Here is a 26,514-nt window from a genome sequence, read left to right on the forward strand (position 1 = left end):
AAGAAGTCAAGGACTAAACTCAGAAGCATTCCAACAACTGCGAGTCTGGAAGTAGAAGAGAAGTTAGGAAACAAGATGGAAAAATAGTTCCCAGGGAAGTAAATGGAAAATCAGGAGAACTTTATATCCTCAAGTTTACTGAAGAAGCACTTCAAGGAGAGAACGGACAACTGTGTCAAAGGCTGAGAGGTCCAGTAAAATAAAGACAGAATTGACCACTTTATTTGATAAGACAGAAGTTGCTGCTGATTATGAAAAGACAGGTTTTGGTGAAGTGGAGGTATAACATGCTGCGTATGTAGCCTGAAGAGATGAGAGACGAGGAAGTGGTAATAACAGCATACAGAATTCTGTGGCATTTGACTATAAAAGTAAATCAATGTGACACAACTGAGGATGAATGCAGACTATAGAAAGAGACTTCCTCCCCTTATTAGACAACACGTTCGCATACTAATAAGAAGATCTGGCAAAGAGGGAGAAATTGCAAATACAGAAAAGACACGGTATAATCCTGGAACAAAGTCCCCAAGGAGAAACGAGAGGATGGGATCCAGCAACCAAGAAGAGAGGCTGGCCTTAAATTGGAGTTGGGACGATTCATTCGTGGTAACAGATGGAAAGGCACAGATGCAGGAAAGAATATGATATAACAAAAAATAATATCTTGAATTACTACTGTTTTCTCAGTAGTAATTCTACTGAAAATAGGACAAGCCAGGAAGTAGGTTCTAGATCTGGTTCTGCCAGTTTACCACCTAGCACTTTGGGAGGCCGAGGTGGGCAGATCACGAGGTCAGGAGATTGAGACCATCCTGGCTAACACGGTGAAACACCGTCTCTACTAAAAAATACAAAAAATTAGCCGGGCATGGTGACAGGCGCCTGTAGTCCCAGCTACTCAGGAGGCTGAGGCAGAAGAATGACCTGAACCCGGGAGGCGGAGGTTGCAGTGAGCCTAGATCGCGCCATTGCACTCAGCCTGGGTGACAGAGCCAGACTCTGTCTCAAAAAAAAAAAAGTAACACCAGTCAAGTCTCTCAAGTTTTAGTGAAAATTAGTACACAGTGTCCTTAAGCAGAGAAAGCATGTCAAGGGAGGGGGGAAAAAAAACCCATAACATATCCCTTTCCTGCTCCTTTAAAGCCAACACTTAACGATTTTAATGATAATGATTATTTGAAATGGTAGGAGCGAAAAAAAGAGGAACAAATGGACAAAGACATTATTGAACAACAGAACTTTGGATATGGAAGCAACATTTTAAGAATAAATGAGGAAATGTTGAAGACCCAGAGATTTTAAATGATTTGCTCAAAGTCATATCATTGGCCCAGAAAAAGCAAAAAAGCATAGTATGGTGTATAGTTTAATGTCCTTTCTTCAAAGAGCATTTTCGCACATTACTGAAAAGCACTTCTCTGTAATTTCCTAAAGTACTAACAGAAATTGAAACAAAAGTTAACACAGACAAGAAACTTGTTAAGTCTCACTTCCCATCCATCAATGAGAAGAAATAAATTTGACTCTCTATGTACATATAACAACTTAAGAGCATGTTTCAAATTACCTTATTATCTACACAATAGAGGATTAACTGCTTACATTATAGATGTCGCCATGAAATTGTTATGGGGTTTTAAAATGTTTCTTCACAAGGTGGAATTAAACACAAGTCTTCTTTAGTCAAACAGACTGCTGAGCTCATTTCAGCCCAACATTCATTGATGAGGTGCTCAACCTTTTCTAACCACTGCCTCCATTTCTGAGACAGATGAGGAATTCAAGCATGAATAAAGCAGTCTGGGATCATAACATGAATGGAACGCCCTGGCGTCGAGAGTTATCTTTTCAAACGAGCACAGAAAATGTGAGTGCTTCTGCCTATTCCCAGATGTAAAGCAGTGGGGGCATATTTTGAGCAAACACCATTTCATGTAGGTTTTATGGTATAGGAAAGCAAGAAAATGACTTCAGAGAATTATTAAGTTACTTGGAGTGATTATTTAATCTATTTTATGGAGGATGGGATGCTTTTCTAATTTTCTTTTTTCCCGACAGCTCATAATTACCTCATGGTGAAGCAACCCTGATGCTATTCACTTCTCCAATAGGAAGTAAACAGAGTTGAAAAATACTAAAGTATTTAGATTTGACAATTCAACTATTTGTTAGTGAATCTCCTACTGGTTTGCTCTTGAAGGATATTCTACCATAGGATAAAGCAACACTGGTCAGCACCATACAGAGTGGTGGCAAAAAAAAATTTTTTTAATTAAATAACATTTGTGAACCCTATATAGACTATTTATCTAAAATATGTCCCTTATTATCAAAAAGGACTACTGTATATGCATACTCCTTGACTTACAAAGGGGTTGCATCCTGATAAACCTACTATAAGTTGAAAATGCATTTAACACACCTGACCTACCAAACATCATACTTAGCCCACCCTACCTTAAACGTGTAGAATGCTTACATTAGCCTATCATTGAGCAAAATCATCTAACATAAAGCCTATTTTATAATAAAGTGTTGAATAGCTCATGTAATTCATTGAATACTGTACTGAAAGTGAAAAACAGAAGGGTTGTATGGGTACTCAAAGCATGGCTTCTACAGAATGTGGATCACTTTCACACCATCAAAGTTAGAAAATTCTAAGTCTAACCATTTTTAAGTTGGGAACCACGTATATACTACTGAATTAAAAGGATTAACACTCCCCAAACCATAATCCTGTTATGAAATAGAGAGATCTTGTTTTGTAAGGCTTATTTTTCCAGATTGCTTTACCTCAAATAGCAGGCTTGCCATTATGATCACACTGTGCTCACGCATCTTTAATTTATATCCAGGACTTCAACATTGCTAGCTGATCTATGAGAAAAACTTGCACAAAGGCAATCATCCTATGGAGGGCAGTCACAAAATTTAACAGTCTCCCCATCTTGGAGGGGAAGGGGAATGTTACCATTAAGCTACAAGCTTTTGACTATTTACAAAGGTTTCTAGAGGATAAAATACTGAATCCTTTTGATACTGTAAAATTTTGTGCTCACAATGCATGTGAAGCATTGAGAAATGGTTTAAAGAGTATTTTAAAAATGATTAAGAAGTTTTAAACACAATACGTATGTTTAGTTCAGAGAAAGCAAAAATATGCATAAGAGTCTGTCTATAAATATGTGGTACTTATAAAAATAAGGCTTTTTTTTCAGGTCAGTCAAAAGGGAGAACAACGTAAAAATGCGTTACACTAGAAAATAAAAAATTCAATGTCAATAGCAGAAAGACTTCAAAACAGCACAGAAGAAAGCTTTTCTAGAAACACAGCTTTAAGTACCACTTGGTAATAATAGCTTTGATTACATAGTTAAGGAAATAGAAAATTCCATATCTGTCTAAAGTCTGGGCCAGATGACCCAGATTGTGTTACTTTCCTGTTTAAAAGCTCCTTGAGGTTCCCTGTTAACTATAGAGCAACCCTGGGGTATATGATGTTACTTCCTTTTGCCAAAGTGCCTACGTTTTCCTTGTTCACATCAACTCCTACAATTTTTTTCAATACCCAGCTAAAATGAGACTGTCATTTGAATATATCTGCTATCATATTTACCAGGTTACACTCTGATAATCTGTTTACAGAGTGGGCTTTAAGCACTAGAAAGTGGGCCCTTCAGAGATTAAGGTGATGTCTAATTGATTTTTACATATTCAACTATAATGCAATGCTGTTATGGATTAAATTTTCAGTACTCCACTCCCACCACCAAATTAACTTATTGAAGCCCTAACCCCCAATGTGGCTGTATTTGGAGACAGGCCCTTTAAGGAGATAATAAGGTTATAAGGGTAGGACCCTAATCCAATAGGCTTAGTACACTTAGAAGAAGAGGAAGACACACCAGATCAGTATCATTCTTCCCCACTCCTGCCCCTCACCCTGCAAGCACAAAGGAAAGGCCATGTCAGGACACAGTAAGAGGGTGACCAGGAAGAGAGTCCTCCTCAGAAACCAACCTTGACAGCACCTTGAACATGGACTTCTGGCTTACAAAACTGTGAGAAAATAAATGTGTTATTTAAGCCATCTAGTCTGAAGTATTTTGTTATGACAACCTGGACTAATACAAATGCTAAGAAAGTATTTTGTCAAGTGGAATGTTATTCAAAACTAGTCTTCAAGGATCCAAAAGTTAGGAAATTGCCTTCAGTTACTAGCAAATTTTTTTTAACATCATGTCTTAAAGCTGAAAAAATATGCAATTATATCTATAAAAACCTGGTCTTGATAGGTGTAAGAAGCAACAGAACATTTTGATATGGCCACCTTGTAATAAGGGACATTCTGACAAGGCTTGTTTAAAGAAGCCATGTCACAATAACCCCATTAGAATGTAAAATTCATTTTTTTATTAGTAAAATTTTGTGCACAGATAGCACTCTTACTCTATTTCTAATGTCACCTATCCAGAGCTGGTGAGAGTCATCCAATTAGGGCCAAGGTTACTTACTTTATTGAAGTAACTTGATAATAACAACAGGTGAAATAAAGGACCTTTGTCTTTTTGGGCCTTCAGCATTGCCCCTGTATCAAAATAGCCAAGCCAAATACTATAACCATGTGTTACTAAGTGCTCTCAAATCTGTTACAAATCTTACCCATGATATTTTATCAGTGGGAGCAATGTAGAAATTACCATTTTAGGAAAATTATATTACTACTTATAGTAATTCCACTACAGAAATTTGAAGAAGAATCTAAACTATAGTATGTGCTATTTATATAAATAGGAAGCTACCTGTTTATCTTTGTAAGAATACTACTAATCTTATTCTCTACAAGTAATGAATCCAAATGTTTAGAAGACAGAAAATTTTGGCTGGACGCAGCAGCTCAGGCCTGTAATCTCAGCATGTTGGGAGGCCAAGGTGGGTGGATCACGAGGTCAGAAGATTGAGACCATCCTGGCTAACATGGTGACACCCCGTCTCTACTAACATACAAAAAAAATTAGCCAGGTGTGGTGGCGTGCACCTATAGTCCCAGCTACCTGAAATGCTGAGGCAGGGGAATCACTTTGATCCCGGGAGGCAAGGGTTGCAGTGAGCCGAGATCGCACCACTGCACTCCAGCCTGGCGACAAAGCAAGACTTCATCTCCCAAAAAAAAAAAAAAAAAAAGACTTAGAAAATTTCCACAATAAAAAAAGTGTTCTATCCTCAATTCTAGTTAGTGCCAAACATGGAACACTATGGAAGTTAACAAAAGCAAAAGTATTTCAGTTGCATTTAGTGGCTATTCACTATCATAGGTCACTAAATTACAGTTTAGCAGTTACATAATTTTTGTAAGTTCACATACATAGTAAGTTTTCAAACTGAGATAAAAAAAAAAGAAAAACTATGTTCATCTCTAATGCACAGGTTCTTTGCACTAACATATGGCTTTGACAACCAAATGACAAAGGAAGGCAAGTATTTATCACAGCAGTTCATGTTGGAATAAATCTAAGAAGTCTTTAATATAGAGAATCCCATGATAACATGTCAAATAATGACCCTCATCGGAAAGAACCAAGTGAAACATTATAGGAAGTCTTTGTCACAAGACTTGATGGGTTATTGTGGAAGAAACAAGGAGAATTGTTTTTAAATAATCATAATTTAATTTCAAAAGGAAAATTAAATTGCCACGTTAGGGAAAGAAAACAAGAAAAGAAAACCAATACAAAAACTATAATTCAGTGGAAATAACAGTAGCTGGCCAAAAGAAATGAGTGAAAAAAGACATGAAAACTTTCTGTTGCTGTAGTGATGGTGTGGTACACATCTATATTCACAAATAAACTTTTGACATGTAATCTCCAGTTCACTGAGGCAACTTGTTCTTCGCAAGAGGATGCTTCAGTGCATCTCAGCTGAGTTGCCTTTTCTTCCAGGGAGAAACAGATTAACAAACAAAAATTTTGGTCCAATCTATCTTTTCTTTCTAAAAATCTTTCCATATTTGGAAATGGAAAGTCATTACACTGAAATATCTTGTCCTGTACACAAATCCAATATGCCTATCTTTGTATAACATTCAATGACAATCAAATATGGTATTTTGTCATGGAAAATATTTTCAAATAAGTAGATGGAAAAAAAGCTTTCCTTTAAAGCTTCCTTCATCTGAAAGAAAAGGAAGGAGGGAGGGAAAAAGAAATCACTAAAGTACAAACAGAAGCAAGATAAAGAAAAGGAAAAAGACACATTTGCTAGGCCCATCCAGCTGTGCCTTAATAAGCCTTCTTGATGTAAACTTATTTTCCTCAGGCTAGACTGTTTCACTTCAAATGATGAGATAAACTCTGCCAGATTTAGAAAGCTACAACAAATGGCAAAGCAAATGGGAACTGTGCTTTTCTACCTTCTCCTTACCAAGACAAAATTCTCCAAGCCAGGGAGCTATACAAGTGTCTTCCACAGGATTCCCATAGTGAAGTCTGTGTCTACTCAGGTCCACAAGTTTAGACTAGAAAATATAGATCTTTTACGTATCAAATGTAAACAATGCAAACTTATCTTCAAAAGGCACCCCCCATCCTCACAATAAATCTCTAACAGAAGCTTGATTTGTACAAATATTTTAGAAATTCAATGAAGTTCTTTACAGCAACTATGCTGTAACAATAGGCTTCTAAGTGTGATTGAGATTTGGATATAACACTTCTGGAATCTCATTTGGTCATTAAAATGAGATTCCACTTGTGCTGTCTATAACCAAAAGTATTACATAAATTTAAACAACTATAAATATACACAACTTACTAGACTTTTTACTTTCCCAGAATAATGTCTAGATCATGGAAAACAGTGCTGATAACTTTCAAAGAATCATAAATATGAAGCAACCACAGAAATTTATATTCAAGTTTGCACCAAGATTTAATCTGAAAACATTATTTTGAAAAGTTAAGTATAGTATATAAAAACAGCCACAAGACAACCAGGACTTCATCCATTTACACTTTTCACAATGGGGGCTATATATTCAGAGTTTTGATTTTTCCAGAATATTTTTGATTGTTAATGAAGACAATATGCCAAGCTTTGGCCTTCTGTTCTCAGTGTTTACAGCCATCTCTTCAAAGAACCCAAGAACTAGCAAAGGTTCAGGAGGTCAACTGGACTAACCACTATCAAACCAAGAATCTCCTTTATAAGGGAGGTTTTCGGCTTTTATTTGGACACAGCTAGTAGTGGTGGCAAGACAACACTGAAATCTCTCTAAAAACTTCAAGGAAAGCTGCCACATTTTAACACCCATATGCTGGTCTTCGATATGACTTCTACAATAATCAAAAAAAGGATGTGATTTCTCTCTTCTAGAAAAGTGGGGTAAGAGAGGGAACTAATTTGTGGACAAGTCTGTAAGTGCTGTGTACTAACAGGTGCTGCACAAGTGTTATCTCACTTACTTTTTTTTTTAGCAACTTTAGAGTTTGGGTACCAATATAGCTCGACTTTACAAAGGAAAAAACTTAGGCTCAGAAAGTTTAAGAAACTTGTTCAAGATCACACAGCTAGTAAATAAACTGGGTTTTAATCCAGGTCTGTGTGTCTCAAAAGTCAATCAATGTTTTCCCTTCCTAAGTATCTTCTGAGCGAAACTAATTAAATATCCATAGTTCCTCTGTAACTGTGGATATAGTTATATACAGTATGTTCCTCATACCTCATGGCTCCAAAGGCCCGTCGCCATTTTGTCTGCTGATGTGGCATAGAGGGAAAAAAGGTTTGAAGTCTGAGGTTTTTCCTGGTACGTAACTTATGTACAACTTTAGATGAGTCATTTAACCTGTCTGACCTTCAAGCTCCTCATTTGATGACAGAAAATAACAAATGTCAGATATAACATGGTAACAGGAAGGTACTCCCAATGGACCTAAAAATGAGTGAAAAAAAGACTATTGTGTAAGAGTCAAACCACAAAAATCAACATCAAATCAGAAATACACAAATAATTATTAGATTCAAACTATCATGTGATATTACTGTTTTTATCAAGAGTCGATTATCAGTATTTTTTTTTAAAGATTCAACCTAATATTTTTTAAAGATTCAACCTACTGCTTTTCAAAGATTCAACCTAACATTCTCAGAGAATATATAATATTCTCCAAGGTTCTATTTTCTTCACGTGCAAACCTGGAAGAACATCACATGCTCTAGTGTACATAATGGCCTTAGTCACTCTAAGTTAGGTTCCCACGGTCTTATAAGCTAGGCAACATCTGTATGAAAACAAACAGTAAAACCCACAGATACTTCCCAGAGATTCATTATTTGGCCTTTCCAACCTCACTGACGATCTCCAGTTCCTGCTAATACAACAGTAACCACCTCCTTGCAAAGGGCAGTAGTAAGAAGCTAACCAATAGGACTGCAAAACGTGAAAGTGCTTCATGAACTGGGAAGCCAACGCCGACGTTAGTTATTATATTGGGTGTTAGCTTTATATTCTTCTTGTGGAAACAAAGATCCTCTCTTTTTCTAACTGCTCTCCTGGACACCTGGTCATTTGTTATGGATGAATATTAGTACATTACAGGCACTACTCTTCATCTGTGCACTTAACACATCAGCAGCCACAAAAGGCATTCTGATGAGAGCTTAAAAATTGCAACAACAAATCTCTTGCTGAGAGACCCTTCTAAGTTTACAACCCCTGAAACTGTTCTTCTATAATGACAGAAAAAAGGCTATAGGGAGTTCTAAAAATGGGATTAGAAGTACCTGCAATTTTTCACAAGCTGGTGACCCATCAAACCTGGTTTCTACCAGGATCTGCACTTTCAAATCATGACTCATTACGTTCTCACTGTAGACAAAGGGCTAAGATACAACAAGTCTAATTTTAAAAATACGTGTATTAGGACTTTGGAAATGTGTGTGTCAGACAACCAGCATAGATTGACTAAACTCAGCCAGTCTCTTTTCCTTTAAATCAGAATTAAAATGTCATACACAGTAATGCAGGCTTCATAGAAACTTTATGGTTCTATGGTTTCTTGGGTTAGGGTTATTTCTTCAAATAGGCAAAACCTCCTCCTGGCTCCATAATCCCATTTTATTGGTTGTTTAACTTTAGTTGTGGTAACTTTACATGCATTATTTCATTTAATTCCCCCAAACAGTGCTATGAAATAGGTACTATTTTTACCTTCATTATATAAATGGGGAAATTGCACAATGGGTTTAAATAACTTGCACAAGAATTCAAACCCAGACATTCTGATTCCAGAGCCTCTTTTTCACCAATAAAGGAACTCAGCTGAAGTACTGCAGCATTTCACTAATTCAAACCCCGTTATTCTGGCATTGACAGTTTAAAAAAAAACAAGTCTGGCTGAAATGAGCTTTTGAGATGTCAAGTAAGGCTGGATTTGTCAGGAGGTTAGAAAGGTTTTAGAGCTACTAAAGAGATAAAACTATTCTCGAGGACCTTCAAATATCTCAGAGCACCCACTCTAAAAGCAACTGTCACTTGTAATCCCAGCATTTTGGGAGACTGAGGTGGGAGGATGGTTTAAAGCCAAATGTTCAAGAACAGACTGGGCAACAAATCAAGACCCCCCATCTTAAAAATAAAATAAAATAAAAATGGTTAAAAAGCAACTGTCATGCTAACAGATAGCTCTCTGCTAAATAGTATGTTATTTTCTGCTTCTGATTACTTTCCAATGTAGAGTAATCAACAGAATTATGAGCTTCTGCGTGTCTTGAAAGGTCTTGGGATCTGTTTCATCCAAACTCCCACTAAGGGCAGAAATCCCTTGCTTCAATGAAAATGGCATCTAAAGTACAGACAGTGTGTAGCACACTTCCCTCATGAGGGGGGCTCATTCTGTTTCTCAACAGTTCTAACTGTCATGCAGTTTTTCCACTAAGCAACTTTTAAAAAAAAATTTATTTTAAGCAAATTTCAATCTTCATCACATACAGTATTTTTTTTCCTATAAAGTCCAGTCATCTTGGGTGAACCACTGATTTTACTGCATATCTTGAGCTATAAAACATGGTAGAGTTATTGTTTTTCCTGCTTTTATGAAATCATCACACAAAGCAATATACCCTCTGACTGTCTGCAATCTTGCAGATTAAATAGAATGCATCTTCCCTTAGGTCAAGTAGGTAGCTACTTGGTTAGCTACAACACCTAACAGAAATAGACCCTTTGCAATTATTTGAATGAAACAAGTTCATGTACTGTTTGATCCAATTTAGTCCAATACCTACAAGAATGAAAGATTAATAGAGTAATTTACTTGGGATTAGTGATTTACAGTCTGTGCTGTAATAAAACTATAATGATCTATAATCTATACTTTCTCATAAACAGCTTTGTATTGCAAATAAAACATTTGAGGGATGTTCTGGTTCAAGCAAAATGCCTAGACAGTGTACATGTATGTCGGAGGGCCTTAAGTCTGAATTCTCCTTCTTGGACAATCAGTCATTCAATCTCTCTGGGAAGAGGTTTTATGAAAGAAATTTGAGATTCTTTACAAGGAAAAAAGAGAAGATGCAGACCACAAAAGAATCTGTCCAAAAGAAGGTGTTCTCAGAAGGATAAAAGGTTTCTTGCTTGGGACAGGCAGGACAATGTTATAAGACAAAGATAACCACAGATTATCAGGGGAAAACAATTCTATAATGGCTTACTCCTATAATAAATGGATTGTTTAGTTTAGTCATTCAAAAACATCTTTCTCTGAACTATCAGGCATAACACATCTGTAGATCTAAAGCTGACAGTGAAAAGGAAAAAAGAAAAATATTATAATTTTTGTTCCCAAGGGGACAGAGGCAACATACTCATTTTTGATAAATATGCTACTCATGGACAATGTGTCAAGTTTTTCTCGAACTTGACCTTCAGACAATTAAGACATCCTTGTCTACCTACTTGGAAAAACAATATACCATGACTCAATTTTTTACTCTAATAAAAGGGCCACTTAGTCCATACTTAAATATCATATTACCCTAACACAAGATGACAATGCAAAATTTGCTGATCTTGCACTGATTCATGTGAGAGTCATAAAGAATTGTGTGAGCACTCAGGATGATTTAAATATGAATTATGCCCATGATGTTTGTTCCATAAATACTCACAGATTTTATTCCAGGCCTCCTCCTGAGCAGTGGCTCCTGATCTCAAGTCACAACACAGCCCATATTTAATGAGGGTAATTCCTAGTTTTCAGAAGTCTTTATAATATGAGAGCAGAAGAGGTGGGAGGAGTGGGAAAGTGAGAGAACGGAAGGGAAGGAGAATGACCATAAGAGAAAGGGAAATGGCGGGTGGGGGGGGGGGGGGGTGGAAATTAGCATGCGTATTTTTAAGAAAACATATTTGTATCTGCCCCAAAAAATACTGCTATAGAGAAATATTATCAAATATTTTCACAAATTCAAACACACACATCCCACTGGGTGCCACAATTAACTTACAAACTCTTCTAAAACAAACGATACTAGTGCCAGAAATAATAGAAGTCAGTTGAGAAGCTAGCACACTGAACCAAAATGGACTCCTATTTTTGTTGTTAAAACAAGTTTGTTTTGCAAACCAAAGCTGTCTAAATCTGGGGAGAATATTATCTCAACGTATCCCTGATTTTGTGGAACTTAAAATACTTTTCATAAACTACGCCCGCATCCTTCCATCCCCTACACAAACTTATATAAGTGCTAATTTCAAGGGAATGAGGGCTGTTTTCTTAAGTATTTTATGCTTGTATCAATTTGCTTTTCTCTGAAATAGCCAAACACAGTAAAGAAAACGCTTGCTTTATAGACACGAAAATAGAACACAATGATCTTAAAGGATATTCAATGCAAATAACCACTTAATGGAAAATTAATTATATAAAATTGACTTTGAGTACAATTAGTCATCAATCTCTTTTATGCATTTGTGATTTATCTTGATATAATATTGTACCAGTGTTTGGTATCCACAGAAACATTTGAGAAGATGAACATGGCACAAATATACATATGTAACAAACCTGCACGTTATGCACATGTACCCTAGAACTTAAAGTATAACAAAAAATAAAATAAAAATAAAAATAAAAAAAAAACATACAGAACAAAAGTGAGAATCAAGATTACTGCAAGATCGTTAACTCTTAGGGCAAATTCAGAATGTTACAATGAATGTCATTTTAGTAAACTGCTACTAGCAAAGCAATCATTTGTTAACTTAAATTCCTCAGTACCTCACTGAAACTCCTTTATACATAAACAAGGGGGAGACATTCACCCTATCAAAGCTTATTTATTTATTTAATTTTTTTGAGGTGACCCAGACTGGAGTGCAATGGCATGAACTTGGCTCACCGCAACCTCCGCCTCCCAGGTTCAAGTGATTCTCCTGCCTCAGCCTCCCAAGTAGCTGGGATTACAGGCATGTGCCACCATGCCTGACTAGTTTTGTATTTTTAGTAGAGATACGGTTTGTCCATGTTGGTCAGACTTGGTCTCAAACTCCCAACCTCAGGTGATCCACCCGCCTCGGCCTCCCAAAGTGCTGGGATTAGAGGCGTGAGCCACTGCACCCGGCCCAAAGCTCAATTTTTTAAATTAGTGGGACTGCTAAGGAGGAGGATGGAGTTGGGGTGTAGGCAAATGGATGGGTATAGAGGAAGCAGAGCTGAAATTTGTTTTTAATTCTAGAGCAGTGGAAGGAAAGATATTTTTTTTTTTTCTCAGTGCTAGGGTGACCAGTAGAGTATGCTGGAAAGAAAACGGGATGAATAAAATGCAATGAGGCATTACATTATCATTCAAATTTTTCTACCAGCAGGAGTTTATGTGTTCTGGAGTTCCAAGTCCCCAGCAGAGGGCAGGATGCCCTTTCCCACAGAAGCTGAAGGCATCTTTGAGTTACAATTAAGGTGATCACACCTGGGTTTGCCCAGGACAGTTGTTTTGGTAGAATTAGTCACTGGAACCCCTTTCACTCACCAAAGTATCCTGTTTGTATGATACTTTATATGAGCATCCTAAGTGATAATGGAAATCAACCACAGTATAGAACATCTTTTCTATGGGGGAAAAAATATTCCAGTTTACATATGAACTCAGAGACAAAGTGTATAATTAGAGATTGTCCATGTGTGCTAATATCTATCTGGGTCCAGTTAACACTGCTTTCTAGCCCTCCCCCTCTTTATTTTGTTTTACTGTTCTGCCTCTGAAAGGATTCTGAAACATCCCTAGAGTTACTATGCCTTGCAATAAACAGTATGCTATAATTCTTCAATTTTGACACTATTTTGGAAGTGTCACAATGAAAACAAGAAACTGTACTAAAGAGTCACTGCTTCTTTCACTCGATAAACACTCAGTACCTACTGTTTGCTCGTATCAGGCTAGGCACTGGTGATTCAGCAGTGAACAAAACGAAGTCCCTGTCCTGAGTTTCCTATTCTAGTGATGATAAAAACAAGCAACAACAAACTAGTATGTATTTATATATTGCCTGGTAGAAAGGAGTACTATGGAGAAAAATAAATCAGGGTAAGAGAATAAAGGATAAGAGGAGGTTGCTATTTTGCATCAGGAAATCAGTGAACGCTTCTCTAGTAAAGTTATGTTTTAGCAGAAATCTGGAGACAGTAAGGAAACAAATAACAAAGCTATCTGGTGACACCAAGAGCAAAGGCCAGAATCTGCTTGGTGCATTTGAGGAGTAATTAGACAGTCTGAAGTTACGCAAGTTAGTGACAGAACAGTGGGAAATAAGACCAGAGAAGGAGCTGGAAGCTAGATCGTATGTGAACTTTGTAGCTTTTGTGACAAATTAGACAGGGAAACTCTTAAAGGATGGGGTTCTGAGCAGAAAGAATTATAAAATGCGACTTACTTTTAAAGGCTCATTCTGGCTACTATAATTAAGAATAAACTGGGGATAGGAGAGTGGGAGGATAAGAGAAACAAGACTAGCAGACTAGTTAGACGACTGCTACAATTAGTAATTCATGTTACAGATTATGGTGACTTGGATGATAGGCATAGCAGGAGTGCTAAAAAGTGGTTAAACTCTGGATCTATTTTTAATAGTTTTTATTTTTAAATAACTGTAGATTTACAAGAAACTTTCAAAGATAGTATAGAATTCCCATATACCCCTTACGCAGGTTTCTCCTATTGTAATTTTATAGTCTATTTCTCCCAACCAAGAAACCAACACTGGTATATTACTATTAACTAAACTCTAGATGCTATGTGGACTTCACCAAATTTTTTCATCTACTTTTAAGATACAGTCAAATAGGATTTACAAATAAATTGTGGTGCAGTATAAGAATGAAAGAAGTGAAGGCTATTTCTAGGGTTTCTCCTGAGCAAGCGAAAGAATGAAGTAAGGTCTTCAATTTCAGCCTTCTCCTAATTCATGTTCACATTTTACCATAATTTTCTATAATGAAAGTAAAAATCTCTACTGCCAAAATTTCAGTTGAAATCTTTAAAAATGAACACATTGCAGAAAGCAATGAGTCAGTATCGATATACTGACTCATAAAATAAAAGTTTGAACATATCAAACTTTTCTTGTTAAAAAAACAAAAATTCTTTTGGCAAAATTATAGGACATCAGAAAAGCACAAAAATAAGATTTTAAAGTTTACTTGTAAACATGAATAATCCACAGTCTGCTCAGACTGAAATTTACAGCAAGACTTACTCATTGAATGAATTTTAGAAGGGTAAGAAATTCCCCAAAAATAAAATGTTAATGAAAACTTATCAATAAAATGCAGAATAATCTGCATCAAAATGGAAGACTCAGTCACATCTGTAACAATTGACACTTGACAGAAGACCTGCTGACATGTCTTATTCCAAATGATACGCTTAAGTTCAAATATCAGTATTTTTAGATTTCAACGTTAAACAATGAAAAATGCTTTCTCAATTCAGCTTCTTTCAAAGAGAAGATGAGTGATGAAAACGATCATAGGCCATGACAGAGCATAATGGCAATTTTATGCCCTGGCCTTGCCGGGTAAATGGGCTGGAATTTTACAAGATAACTTAAAAAACAAAACAAAACAAAAAAAACTGGTTTAAAAATGAAAGAACCAGAGTTTAGAATGCATGTGCATGGCTTTTAATACACAAGTAAATTCATCAAGCAATTATTTGGGTTTTCCTTTAATTCCTCATCTAACTTCTCCCCCTTCCATGTCCATCCTTATCATTATTTCTTGCCCAGGCTTTTGAAGAGGACAGTTTACCTTAGTTTTTTCTCCTACTCACTGTCAGGCAGTCATGGGGGGAAAAAAGGAAAAAAAAAAAGAGCTTAATTCTTAATTGTGGCTGGGGATTTACCTCTTTGACCCTCAGTTTTTTCATTTGTATAAATGCAACAGATAGCTCTCCTCTTACCTTCATCTCAAGGTTATTATGGGTAATGAATTAAGTAACATATGTGAAAGTTATTCACAAACTGTTAAGGAGCTCTGCTAGGGTATTATTGACATATTACAGTACTGGCACAAAGACGTAGTTATGTTAGCAACCTGACACAAATTCTTCAAGGACTTTTGTTGCCTAGATCAGAGAACACTGGCACCGGAGAACATTTGGAATATAACCACAACATACCCCTCTAGCTTTGCCTCTCCATAAAATAATCCACTTTCAACTAACATTAGACCAGCGTCATCAAACTCATTAGAGTATCAACTCATTGTATCATGAAGCCATCAGCGGATTGTGACCATCATTTTATAAAAAGAAAATAGAATGAAATAGAAAATTTTGAGCATGTGGCACATAGTAAGGGTATGTTATCATTTTGTGAAATTTTTCTTTTAATGCTGTGTGTACATGTTACCAGGAAGTGATGAAAAACGTATTTCTTACTCTAAAGTGTAGCCCCTCCCCACCCCCCCAAAATGTGGAAATCCCTACACTGAATTCCCGACTCTTCTATAGCCATACCTTCACGGTCTTCAATCGTCCAGCCATACTGATAATGTTCCTTGCACCCAGAATGCCCTTCTACCTAAACTTTCTGGATCTCCTTTCCTTATCTGAAAAATGGAGGTAACACAAACAGCATTTCACAATGCTGCTATGAAAGTCCTTTGTTATTAGGTATTATATGACATGAGGTGCCCCCCAAAATTTTTTTCTGCCCCTTCTTTCCTGACTGCCAACCTCCATGACAAGGTAAAGAAATATAGTCAGTAGTCTTAAGAACTGGAGGCAAAAGAAAAATGATTCTGGCTCAGTATATGCAAAGCTATAGTATCTAGAAAACTAGGAGTTTCCTCAAGCTACCATTCAAATGAAAGAGATCTTTAAGTCAGAGATCTTAAGTCAGGAGGGCTGCCTGAAGACAGATTATTAACTTATTATTTCCTTGATGTCAGAGGAAAAGCATTATAATTATCAGTGTTATAACAAAGTAGTGCACTCTGGGTCCAGAGAGATTTCTGGGGACTCTGTGCCCCTATTACTGTGTTTTAAAGTCATGATATCTATTTCGTTAATAATTTTCCTATACATTTTCCTTGCTGTCCATTATCATGTTTCACTTTCTGATAAGGGACTGGCCTTTAACAGACTACATGTTCTAATTTGCTATTTATCTTCTGCAGTGTTGTAAGTCACAAAACCATGTATGTTAGGACTGACTAAAATAAAAATTAGTGTGTATGGGTGTGGGCCTTGCCTGGAGGCAGAATGAATGTACTCCATACACACAGGTGTCACCACTTCTATGTCGACTGACAGAGGCATTTTGTTCACTTCCAGGTTCTTGACTATGGTAGTTAATTTTCAAAACAGTGTGATATTTTATCATGGATGAGACCAGATCTCAGTTTTAAAAATTATTGGCCTAAATTGAACAACCAAAATTTCCCAAGGTAGAGTGTTAAATGAAGTTCTGGCTTGCTCTTCAAAGTTCAAACTTTCTACTCAAACTACTGAATAAACGCATATGTGCGTGAACATACATTCCTACTTCTCTCAAGTCTTCAGTGACTACTGCTTACTCCATATACCTCAAACTACTTACTATAACTATAATTCTTAATATTCAAAGCCCTCTATTTTAACTTGTACTGCTCCACTTTAAGAATCTCTACTTTCCAGGTAAAATTCTGCTGGTAATAACTTGTGACTTAATGTTTCCTTTTGTTTGATATTAACCTAGCACATTTGATCCCACTTATTGTTACCATAATGTTTCCATGGTTCATTACTATGAAAGAACTTTCACAAACACTCATCTTGCTTTATGCTTCAAGGCCTGACTCAAATGCCCTCCCTGGGATGCTTTCTTTTGTGAATCCTACAAGTCAAAAATAATCTCTCCAATGTCTGAACTGTCTATACCAGTCACAAGTGGTGCTTCTATAATGACGTCCATTATTTTATCTTTTGCTGACCTGCCTTATAGAACAGAAGCTAAATGTTAAGATTTTGAAGTCGGTCACTTACTAAATGTCAGTCCTTGAGTAAATTTAACTTACTTAAGCCTCAGGTCCCTCATCTGTCAAAATGTGTTGATAATACCTACATGTGAGGACTAAATGACATGCCTTAGCACAGTGTATGGTACGCAATAGTTCAATACTGGCAGCTATTAAAAATTGTCCTCTGTTACACATCTTAGTTCTTCCTAAAGCATTCAGCACATGATAAGTGCCAAATTTCGGAAACCTCGGGGTGATCTTGGCTCATCTCTCTGAATATCTCCATGTTCCAATCAGTTACTGATATTTTACAGGTATACAGGTATACTTATTGAACAAAATGCCCTTTCCACCTATTCACAGTTCTGCCCAGGACTTAACATCACAACAACTGAAATGGTCTCCGAACTGACTTCCCCAGCTGCTCCAGCCCTCCCCACCAAACCACACAGTGCAAACAAAATTGATCTTATTAACATAAAAATAATACTCTCATTCCCAAATCCTATGTTTGTTTACAGTTCTCAACCTACTTCATCTCCTTGTGGCACTCCTGTCCAAGTCCTCCTTTAAATTCTCTTTTCATGCTTCCCTGAAAAATATACCAGTTTTCCCAGCTGCTTTTCATCTGCCTGTTCCTTAACTGCTGCTATTCCCCAGGATTTGTGACCTGGCTCTTTCTCTCATTCACTCTCCAGAGTCCAACTACCAAACTGGAATTCGGAATCCACTACACACAAGGAGGTATACAACCTTCTATACTAAAATTTCTTCTTCTGTTAAATGGGGATAACATTATTACCTATAACTTCAAGAGCTGAAGTTTGTACACTTAAAATACATTACTTAAACTCCCCCTGAAGTTAGCACTTAGAATACTACCCGATACAGGCTGGGCGCGGTGGCTCACGCCTGTAATCCCTGCACTTTGGGAGGCCGACGCGGGTGGATCACAAGGTCAGGAGATCGAGACCATCCTGGCTAACACAGTGAAACCCCGTCTCTACTAAAAAATACAAAAAATTAGCCGAGCATGGTGGCGGGCACCTGCGGTCCCAGCTACTCGGGAGACTGAGGCAGGAGAATAGCATGAACCTGGGAGGCAGAGCTTTCAGTGAACCAAGATCGCACCACTGCACTCCAGCCTGGGTGACAGAGCAAGACTCTGTCTCCCCCCACCTCCCCGCAAAAAAAAAAAAAAAAAAAAAAAAGAATGCTACGCAACACATGGAAAATACCAAATAGACGTTTCATTATTTTTTTTCCTTTGGATTCAATCATTACGTATGTAGACAACTCCCAAAACTTCTCTATCATAGTATTAATTACATTGCTCTACTTACAAATTTCCTCCATTAGACTGTGGGTTCCTTAGAGCAGGCTAATTCTATCGTGGCATTATGAGGGGTAACACATAGTAGGGTACTCAAGAAATGTATGCATGTGTGTGGAGTAAACAAATGAATCCTTCTAGGGTCATCCTACCACCTATGCTGCATGCCCCCACCAGAATCTCAATGCATCCCGCACACTCTCCTGAGTCAGCCCAAATCTTCAACTTGGTGTTCAAGATTCTCTATGATTCACCAATTTCTCCAGCTCCAGCTCCTGTTATTCCTCTTGAGTGCCAGTAAAAAAAAAAAAAAAAAAAATGATAAGACCCTCCCCAATCTTACACTTTCCAAAAGCCCCAAGGAGACCAATCAAATCCTTTCTACTGAAATGGTTAGTCTCCTGCTGTATTTCAATCACTGGTAAACATACTATTCAGAATAAGTGACATACCTTGAAAATATTACATGGGAAGGTTAGAAAGGATACAAAAATGATAGATCATCACCTCCTGAAAAACAGAAATCAGAATTGTAGAGCTAAAAGGATATATAGTCCTGAACACTTCCAGCAGCATAGTTAAGAGATTTTTCTTAAGGCCACACAGTGATCTACTGCTACCACCTGGATTAGAAATCAGAGTCCCAGACTGTCAGACCCTCTATGTCAGCACTGGTTCCACCTAATGCACCAGGGCCACTCTCTCCCAGTGTGGTCACTCGTAGCATTCTCTCCTTCCAACACTGAGCTAAACACAACAGGATTTACATGTATACCCACCAAGGACAAACCAAATCCTGCTGCCCCTTGTGTTTTACAAGGCTCTTGGCAATGTATCTCTCATATTCTGATGCCCTTATATCCCAGCATTGGTTTTAGATGGTGTTGAAAAGGGTTCAGGCTAAGAACAACAGGTGCCAGACTGCCTGCAATCAGGTACACTGAAGGACAACTAGAGCTTGGTCATGCTGGGTTTGTAAATAATTTAAGAGACTGGGCTTACATTTACCCTCATATCTTCTAGTAGACATTCTGCCATGGGAGTGTAGCCAAACCAAAAATGGAAAAGGTCGGCCGGGTGCGGTGGCTCACGCCTGTAATCCCAGCACTTTGGGAGGCCGAGGCGGGCGGATCAGGAGGTCAGGAGATCGAAACCATCCTGGCTAACACAGTGAAACCCCATCTCTACTGAAAAAAAAAATACAAAAACTTGGCCGGGCGAGGTGGCGGGAGCCTGTAGTCCCAGCTACTCGGGAGGCTGAGGCAGGAGAATGGCGTGAACCCGGGAGGCGGAGCTTGTAGTGAGCCGAGATCATGCCACTGCACTCCAGCCTGGGCGACATAGCGAGACTCCATCTCAAAAAAAAAAAAAAAAAAAAAAGGAAAAGGTCTAGCACCTCAGGGTTGTAAGAAGTATACAAGTTGCCAGGCACGGTGGCTCACACCTGTAATCCCAGTACTTTGGAAGGCTGAGGCAAGAGGATTACTTGAGTCCAGGAGTTTGAGACCAGCCTGGGTAAAACAGATCTCATCTCTACAAAAAAATAAACAAAATTAACCAGGTGTGGTGGCATGTATCTGTGGTTCCAGCTACTCAGGAGGCTGAGGTAGGAGAATCACCTGAGCCCAAGAAGTCAAGGCTGCAGTGAGCCGAGATCACGCCACTGCACTCCAGCCTGGGCAACAGAGTAAGACCCTGTCACCAAAAAAAAAGTATAGAAGTTGATTCTATATATGAATGTAGATCACTGGTTCTTAATGGGGTGGTAGTAGTATCTTAATTATACATATATACTGCATGAACACACGTAAATAAGTCCCCTACCCCAGTGATTCTGATGGGAGAAGGGTGAGGATAGAGGAAGCTAGATATGTGCATTGTGAGACATCTTTCAGTGATTTCCAGCCCTGATTGAACCACTGGTTTAGATCCTAAGTATCTGAGAACGAACCTGCCTAAAAAGGCAACATATACTAATGCTGATCAATCATGGCTCACATTTTTTAATGTGATTCATAGCTCACAAAGTCCTTACACATGTATTATCTTCACAAGAACCCTGGAAGGTTGGCAATGCAGGCAACACCACTACGGTTATTCTAAAGAGGAAACTGAGACTCGGAGAAAACATGCCTGCCTTACAGTCAAGAACTGAATTTGGACCTCCTATTTTTCAAACCTAATGCTCTTTTAGGAGAGCTCTAACAACCTGGCAGTAAATGATAAAGGCTGAATGAACTGAAGCCCAAAATCTGATCTAGCATTACTGATGAACTCACAATATGGACTCTAGTCCCATTCATTCTCATTTTTCTCTTCTGCTTAGAGAAGACAATATTTTTTTTTTCTTCTCTCACTTTCTGTTCTCCTCAAAGCACCAACACAAAAACATCATGTACTACTAGCTCTACTGAGTGGGGCAAAAATCTTAGGGTTGGATGGATGCCAGGAGGCTGCGATCAATAGCAGTCGTGTTTAGAATTCAGACATGTGGCCGGGCGCGGTGGCTCAAGCCTGTAATCCCAGCACTTTGGGAGGCCGAGACGGGCGGATCACGAGGTCAGAAGATCGAGACCATCCTGGCTAACACGGTGAAACCCCGTCTCTACTAAAAATACAAAAAAAAACCTAGCCGGGCAAGGTGGCGGGCGCCTGTAGTCCCAGCTACTCGGGAGGCTGAGGCAGGAGAATGGCGTAAACCCGGGAGGCGGAGCTTGCAGTGAGCTGAGATCCGGCCACTGCACTCCAGTCCGGGCGACAGAGCGAGACTCCGCCTCAAAAAAAATAAAAAGAATTCAGACATGTACGACTCATGTTAAAAGCAATTAAATGAGGCTGAAGTCTTCCAATAATACACTTTCCAAAGAAAGCTGTGCTAATATAAATAAATGGATGAGCTTGAGAATATGTATCATTTCCAACTGAAGGAAATGAGATAATTTTATGAAATAAAAATCAAATGTGTCTGTAGTAAGGGGGAAAACTAATGTACACAGCTGAAAATCAAGATAGGTAAAATAAAACAATTGGTCTTAATTCTAGCAGTAATCATCTTATAATTCAAAGACAGATAAGCGATAGAATTCTTGATAAAAGAACTTTTAGATCATGTATATAACATTTCTGCAGCATTTTCCAAGCTTAACATTTTATCTGGAATCTTATAAAAGATTTATTCCCTCAAGTAAAGACAAAAATGAGGCTACATTAACAAAAAGTGCCTACTTCCCCCTTAATAATATCATAAACTCTTAGTACCTGACCAGACAGAGTCCAGGTACATTACAGATACTAGGTACCTTTAGTCTGTAGATGGTGAAAGCAAAGAAATAAATATTTAATTCACATAAGATGTACATGGAAAAATAAATAAGGTACATTACAGATACTAAGTACCTTTAGCCTGTAGATGGTGAAAGGAAAGAAATAAATATCTAATTTATATAAGATGCACATGGAAAAATAAAAAATAACCAGAATCTATGGTAAGAAGGAGGTAAGTCAAATGAATATGCCTCCTCATGGGAAAATAGTCACTTCTTTATTAGATGATCTTTCAAGCTTTGTATGTTTCTGAATTTCTATGGTCAGTTACTATTCATCTATTTCAATTTATAAAGTTACAGTAGTCACATATAATGATCACTCAGACCAATGTCCCTTTCATCACCCTTGTGTTCCTTTATTCTAAATAAATGCCAGTTCAACCGCTCTTAGTGTCCTATCAGACAGCATGAAGAGTAGAGATCTCCACAACATTCCAAGGCCACCACATCACCTCATAAGTTTAGAGCAGAAACTAAAACTCACTGGGATGGGGAGGAGGTTAAATGTCTCTGAACAGCATAATGATGACTACGCTCCTCCTTATTTAAAAAATACAATTTTTTCATTTTAATTCACACCAGAGTCAAAATAAAGCTCATTTTCTCATTTAGGGGAAATTGTTTTTTAAGTTTTAGGAGGTCAAACATCACACTTCTTGGAACAAGGGGATTTTAAAAGAAATGTGTATTTGAAGAATATGAATTATTAATTGTCTTTCATAGCTTTCATAAAACATGAATGACTCCAGGGACTGAGGCTCCTAATGCTTCTAGAATTACAAGAGTTATCCATAATATATTATTTTCCTGAATCTACAGATTAAAATATCTAGGCTGAAAGTATATAAAGAGATCTCATCTTCCCCCACCATTTTTAAAAAGTAATCTTTGTCCAGGCTCAGTGGCTCATGCCTATAATTCCAGCACATTGGGAGGCCAAGGTGGGAGGATCACTTGGTGTCAGGAGTTCATGACCAGCCTAGTCAACATAGAGATCCTGTTTCTACCACAAATAAAAATAAAAAATTAGCCAGATTTGGTGGTACATTCTTATAGTCCTCGCTACTCAGGAGGCTAAGGCGGGAGGATTGCTGTCTCAAACTCCTGAGCTTTAATTGAAGTATGGCATACCTCAAAAAAAGTACACAAACCATAGGCTTATAGCTTATGAATTTTCATAAAGTAAATATACCCCATGAAACTACCACCCAGATTAAGAAATTAGAACACTCTCAAGTTCTCTAGGAGCCCCCCTTCATGCTCCTTCCCAGTAATCACTCCCTCTTTTCCTCAAAGGTAAACTCTAACCCCAAATATTAGTTTTGATTTTACAAAAAAACCTTTATGTAAATAGAGTATTATAGTATTTACTCTTTTGTCTGGCATCTTTTGCTCAATACCATGTTTCCGAAATTTGTCCGTTATTGGATGTAGCAGTAATTCCTTCATAGCTATGTAACAATTCGTCATATGACTATGCCACAATTTATCTACCCTACAATTTAGGTTATTTCTAATCTTTGACAGTGATACTTAGTGCTGCTGTGAGAAACACACTCACCGGTCCAAACCCAAAGAATGGACTTAGAGGCACAAAGAACAGCAAAAGTGAGACTTTAATAATGGTCTTATGAGATCAGATGTCTGGTAGGCAGGCATGTCCAGGGCAGTCACAACAGGTAATTTATCTGGGTAGGAAGCATCCAGCAAGGGAGAAAGATGTAGCCTGGGAGGCTAGGCCAGTCTCTCCTTTACACGTTTTTCTGCCTACTTTATACTCTCTGGCAGCTGATTAGATTGCGCCCACGAGATTAAGGGTGGATCTGCCTTCCCTAGTCCACCAACTCAAACATTAATCTCTCTTGGTAATACCCTCACAGACACACCCAGGATCAATACTTTGTATACTTCAATCCAATCAAGTTCACAAGCAGTATCAACTAGCACAGTAGGAAACTTATGTCTGTTCTTTTTCTGTGTTCCATCTCTGTTATTTCCTTTTCCTACTGACTTTTTTCTCCTTTAAGATATGGAGGAAATGGAGCCTTCCCTTCCTTTTAAGAAATAGTGGTGGCCAGGCACAGTGGATGATGCCTGCAATCCCAGCACTCTGATAGGCTAACGTGGGCAGATCACTTGAGGTCAGGAGTTCAAGACCACCCTGGCCAACATGGCAAAACCCTGTCTGTACTAAAAATAGAAAAATTAGCTGGGCAAGGTGGCATGTGCCTGTAGTCCCAGCTACTTGGGAGGGTAAGGCACAAGAATCACTCCAGCCTGGGAAGTGGAGGTGGCAGTAAGCTGAGGTCACGCCACTGCACTCCAGCCTGGGTGATGAAGTGAGACTCTGTCTCACAAAAAAAAGAAAAAAGAGAAAAAAAGTGGCATCCTCCTCCTCCTCCTCCTCCGCCCCATCTTCCCCCTCTTTTCTTCCTCCCTATGACTGACTGTCTTCAATTTTGACTAAGTGTTAAGAGTATGGCTGTTTCTGCTTACATACCATATGGCAGTGCTCTCAATCTTTTTCAGTAGAGGAAGATGTTTAACATCGAACTATTTACAAGATGATAATTCTACAGTGATATATGTCATTTAAGAAAACAAAAGACAGAAAAGTACTCTGAATTTAGCAAAACAAACAAGTTCCTATTTTGTTAATCTTAATATAGCCTTTACATACTTTTAAGGAATGATAATACATATGTATGGTATAGATAGATAACTTATTCACTGTAGAGTCAATGCTGAGAATTTTAGAAATTCCTAGTAATAACAAGGAAAACCCACACAGATTCTTGTACCATAGGCTGAGAATTACTAAAAGTAAGTCTTATAATAGTTCTCTAGCCCTGCCTCTATTTCTTCACATAAGCAACAGGATTCTGAGTTATGAAGCAAAATATTAGGAAGAAGAAGAAAGGAGGAAAGAATCTACATGTTTTTTCCAACTTTGAGACTTTCGTGTACTATATCAGAAATTATGATGATATAATCTTACAACAGCCAGTAATGACTACTAACAGTCAAAAGAATTCCCATCATTTAGACCATTAATGAATGCTAATACATACAAAAATATAGGCAAATGATTGTAAGTATCAGTCTCCACAATCATGATGGTCACATCCACACATACCCACATACACAGTTCTCTACATAGTAGAGCATGTAACCAGTGGAATAACAGACTCAGCCACATAATGAAACTGACCACCATGATTCAAATACAGTTAATTTGTTCTGCTAGATGTGCATATAAATCCCTAACTCAAGTATATAAATGTCAAATTATCTCTAACTTGACACAAGCTGAATAAACCATGATGAAGTATAAAGGGCATCACCTGGATTGATTTACTGTTTAGGCCGTTTCATTGGAAAGGATCTAAATGACCACCCAACTGAGCAGACTATTAATAATACAACTACTTTCTACAACATAAACAAAGGGATATATACACACATAGCCCTTTTTTTCTAACACCTTACTCAAATTTATTATGAATCTGTTTTCCTCAAGTTTTATCTGGTTAGTACATTTTGCAAGTTTAATAAAAGAAACAGTACTCTGACTCTAACACCAAACATTAGTTCTCTAAGAAGTATTAGAATAAACACATTCTGACATAGTCATTAAAATTCTGCCTTAAATGAATCTGGTATAATACTCCAAGTGTAAAAACAACAGGTTTGACTTGTTTCCTGAAAAATTTCCTCTTATTCTCAGAGTTAATGGCTGCCCTGAACAGGTTTACGATCATCCTTAACACCCACTGCAGAGTCAAGGAGTACAATCCGACCTGGATCTGAGTGCTAGCTCTCCTACAATCTAACCACATTTGAATAAGGTCACAATTATTCAGGCTACTCATGTTCAATGGCATCAAATTCAACATTCACCAAAGAAATTTTAGCAGGATCCACTTTTTCGGTCAATCAACAAATATTTATGGGCAAGGAATTGCATTACAGAGTGCAGTCACAACTTCCATGAGCATTCAATTCCAAAGTTGACAGGCAAGGTGAAAATCAACATATCAAATTACCCTAGACTATCCCTTTTACCACCCAGAGAGTACCATACACTCAGTTTTCCACATGCAACTTGAGGAGCTCGAAGTTAGATAAAAGGAAGGAAGAAAGGCAAAATCAATATGCACATCTTAGGACAACTCATCCTTTAAGAATTCATCAAATTCTTCGCAAATAGGACATGTGTAAAGTATTCCAATGGAATTGTGACTGCCTATAGAGTTAACTACATTGTTTTAATATTAAGAATCTATCATCTTAATACAAATTCATGGATTTGTTTAACACAAGATGGGGTAGAAGGGAAGTAGCAACTTGGAAA

At 37.7% G+C, this 26,514-nt stretch overlaps 1 protein-coding gene across 1 annotated transcript in view; it reads right to left on the reverse strand.

Annotated features, from left to right (window-relative positions):
- Positions 1-26,514, reverse strand: part of DDX10 (DEAD-box helicase 10) — a 283,829-nt gene that overhangs the window by 63,460 nt on the left and 193,855 nt on the right. The window lies entirely within an intron of this gene.

Source organism: Rhinopithecus roxellana, chromosome 15, assembly GCF_007565055.1.
Source record: "Rhinopithecus roxellana isolate Shanxi Qingling chromosome 15, ASM756505v1, whole genome shotgun sequence".
NCBI classification, from domain to species: Eukaryota; Metazoa; Chordata; class Mammalia; order Primates; family Cercopithecidae; genus Rhinopithecus; species Rhinopithecus roxellana.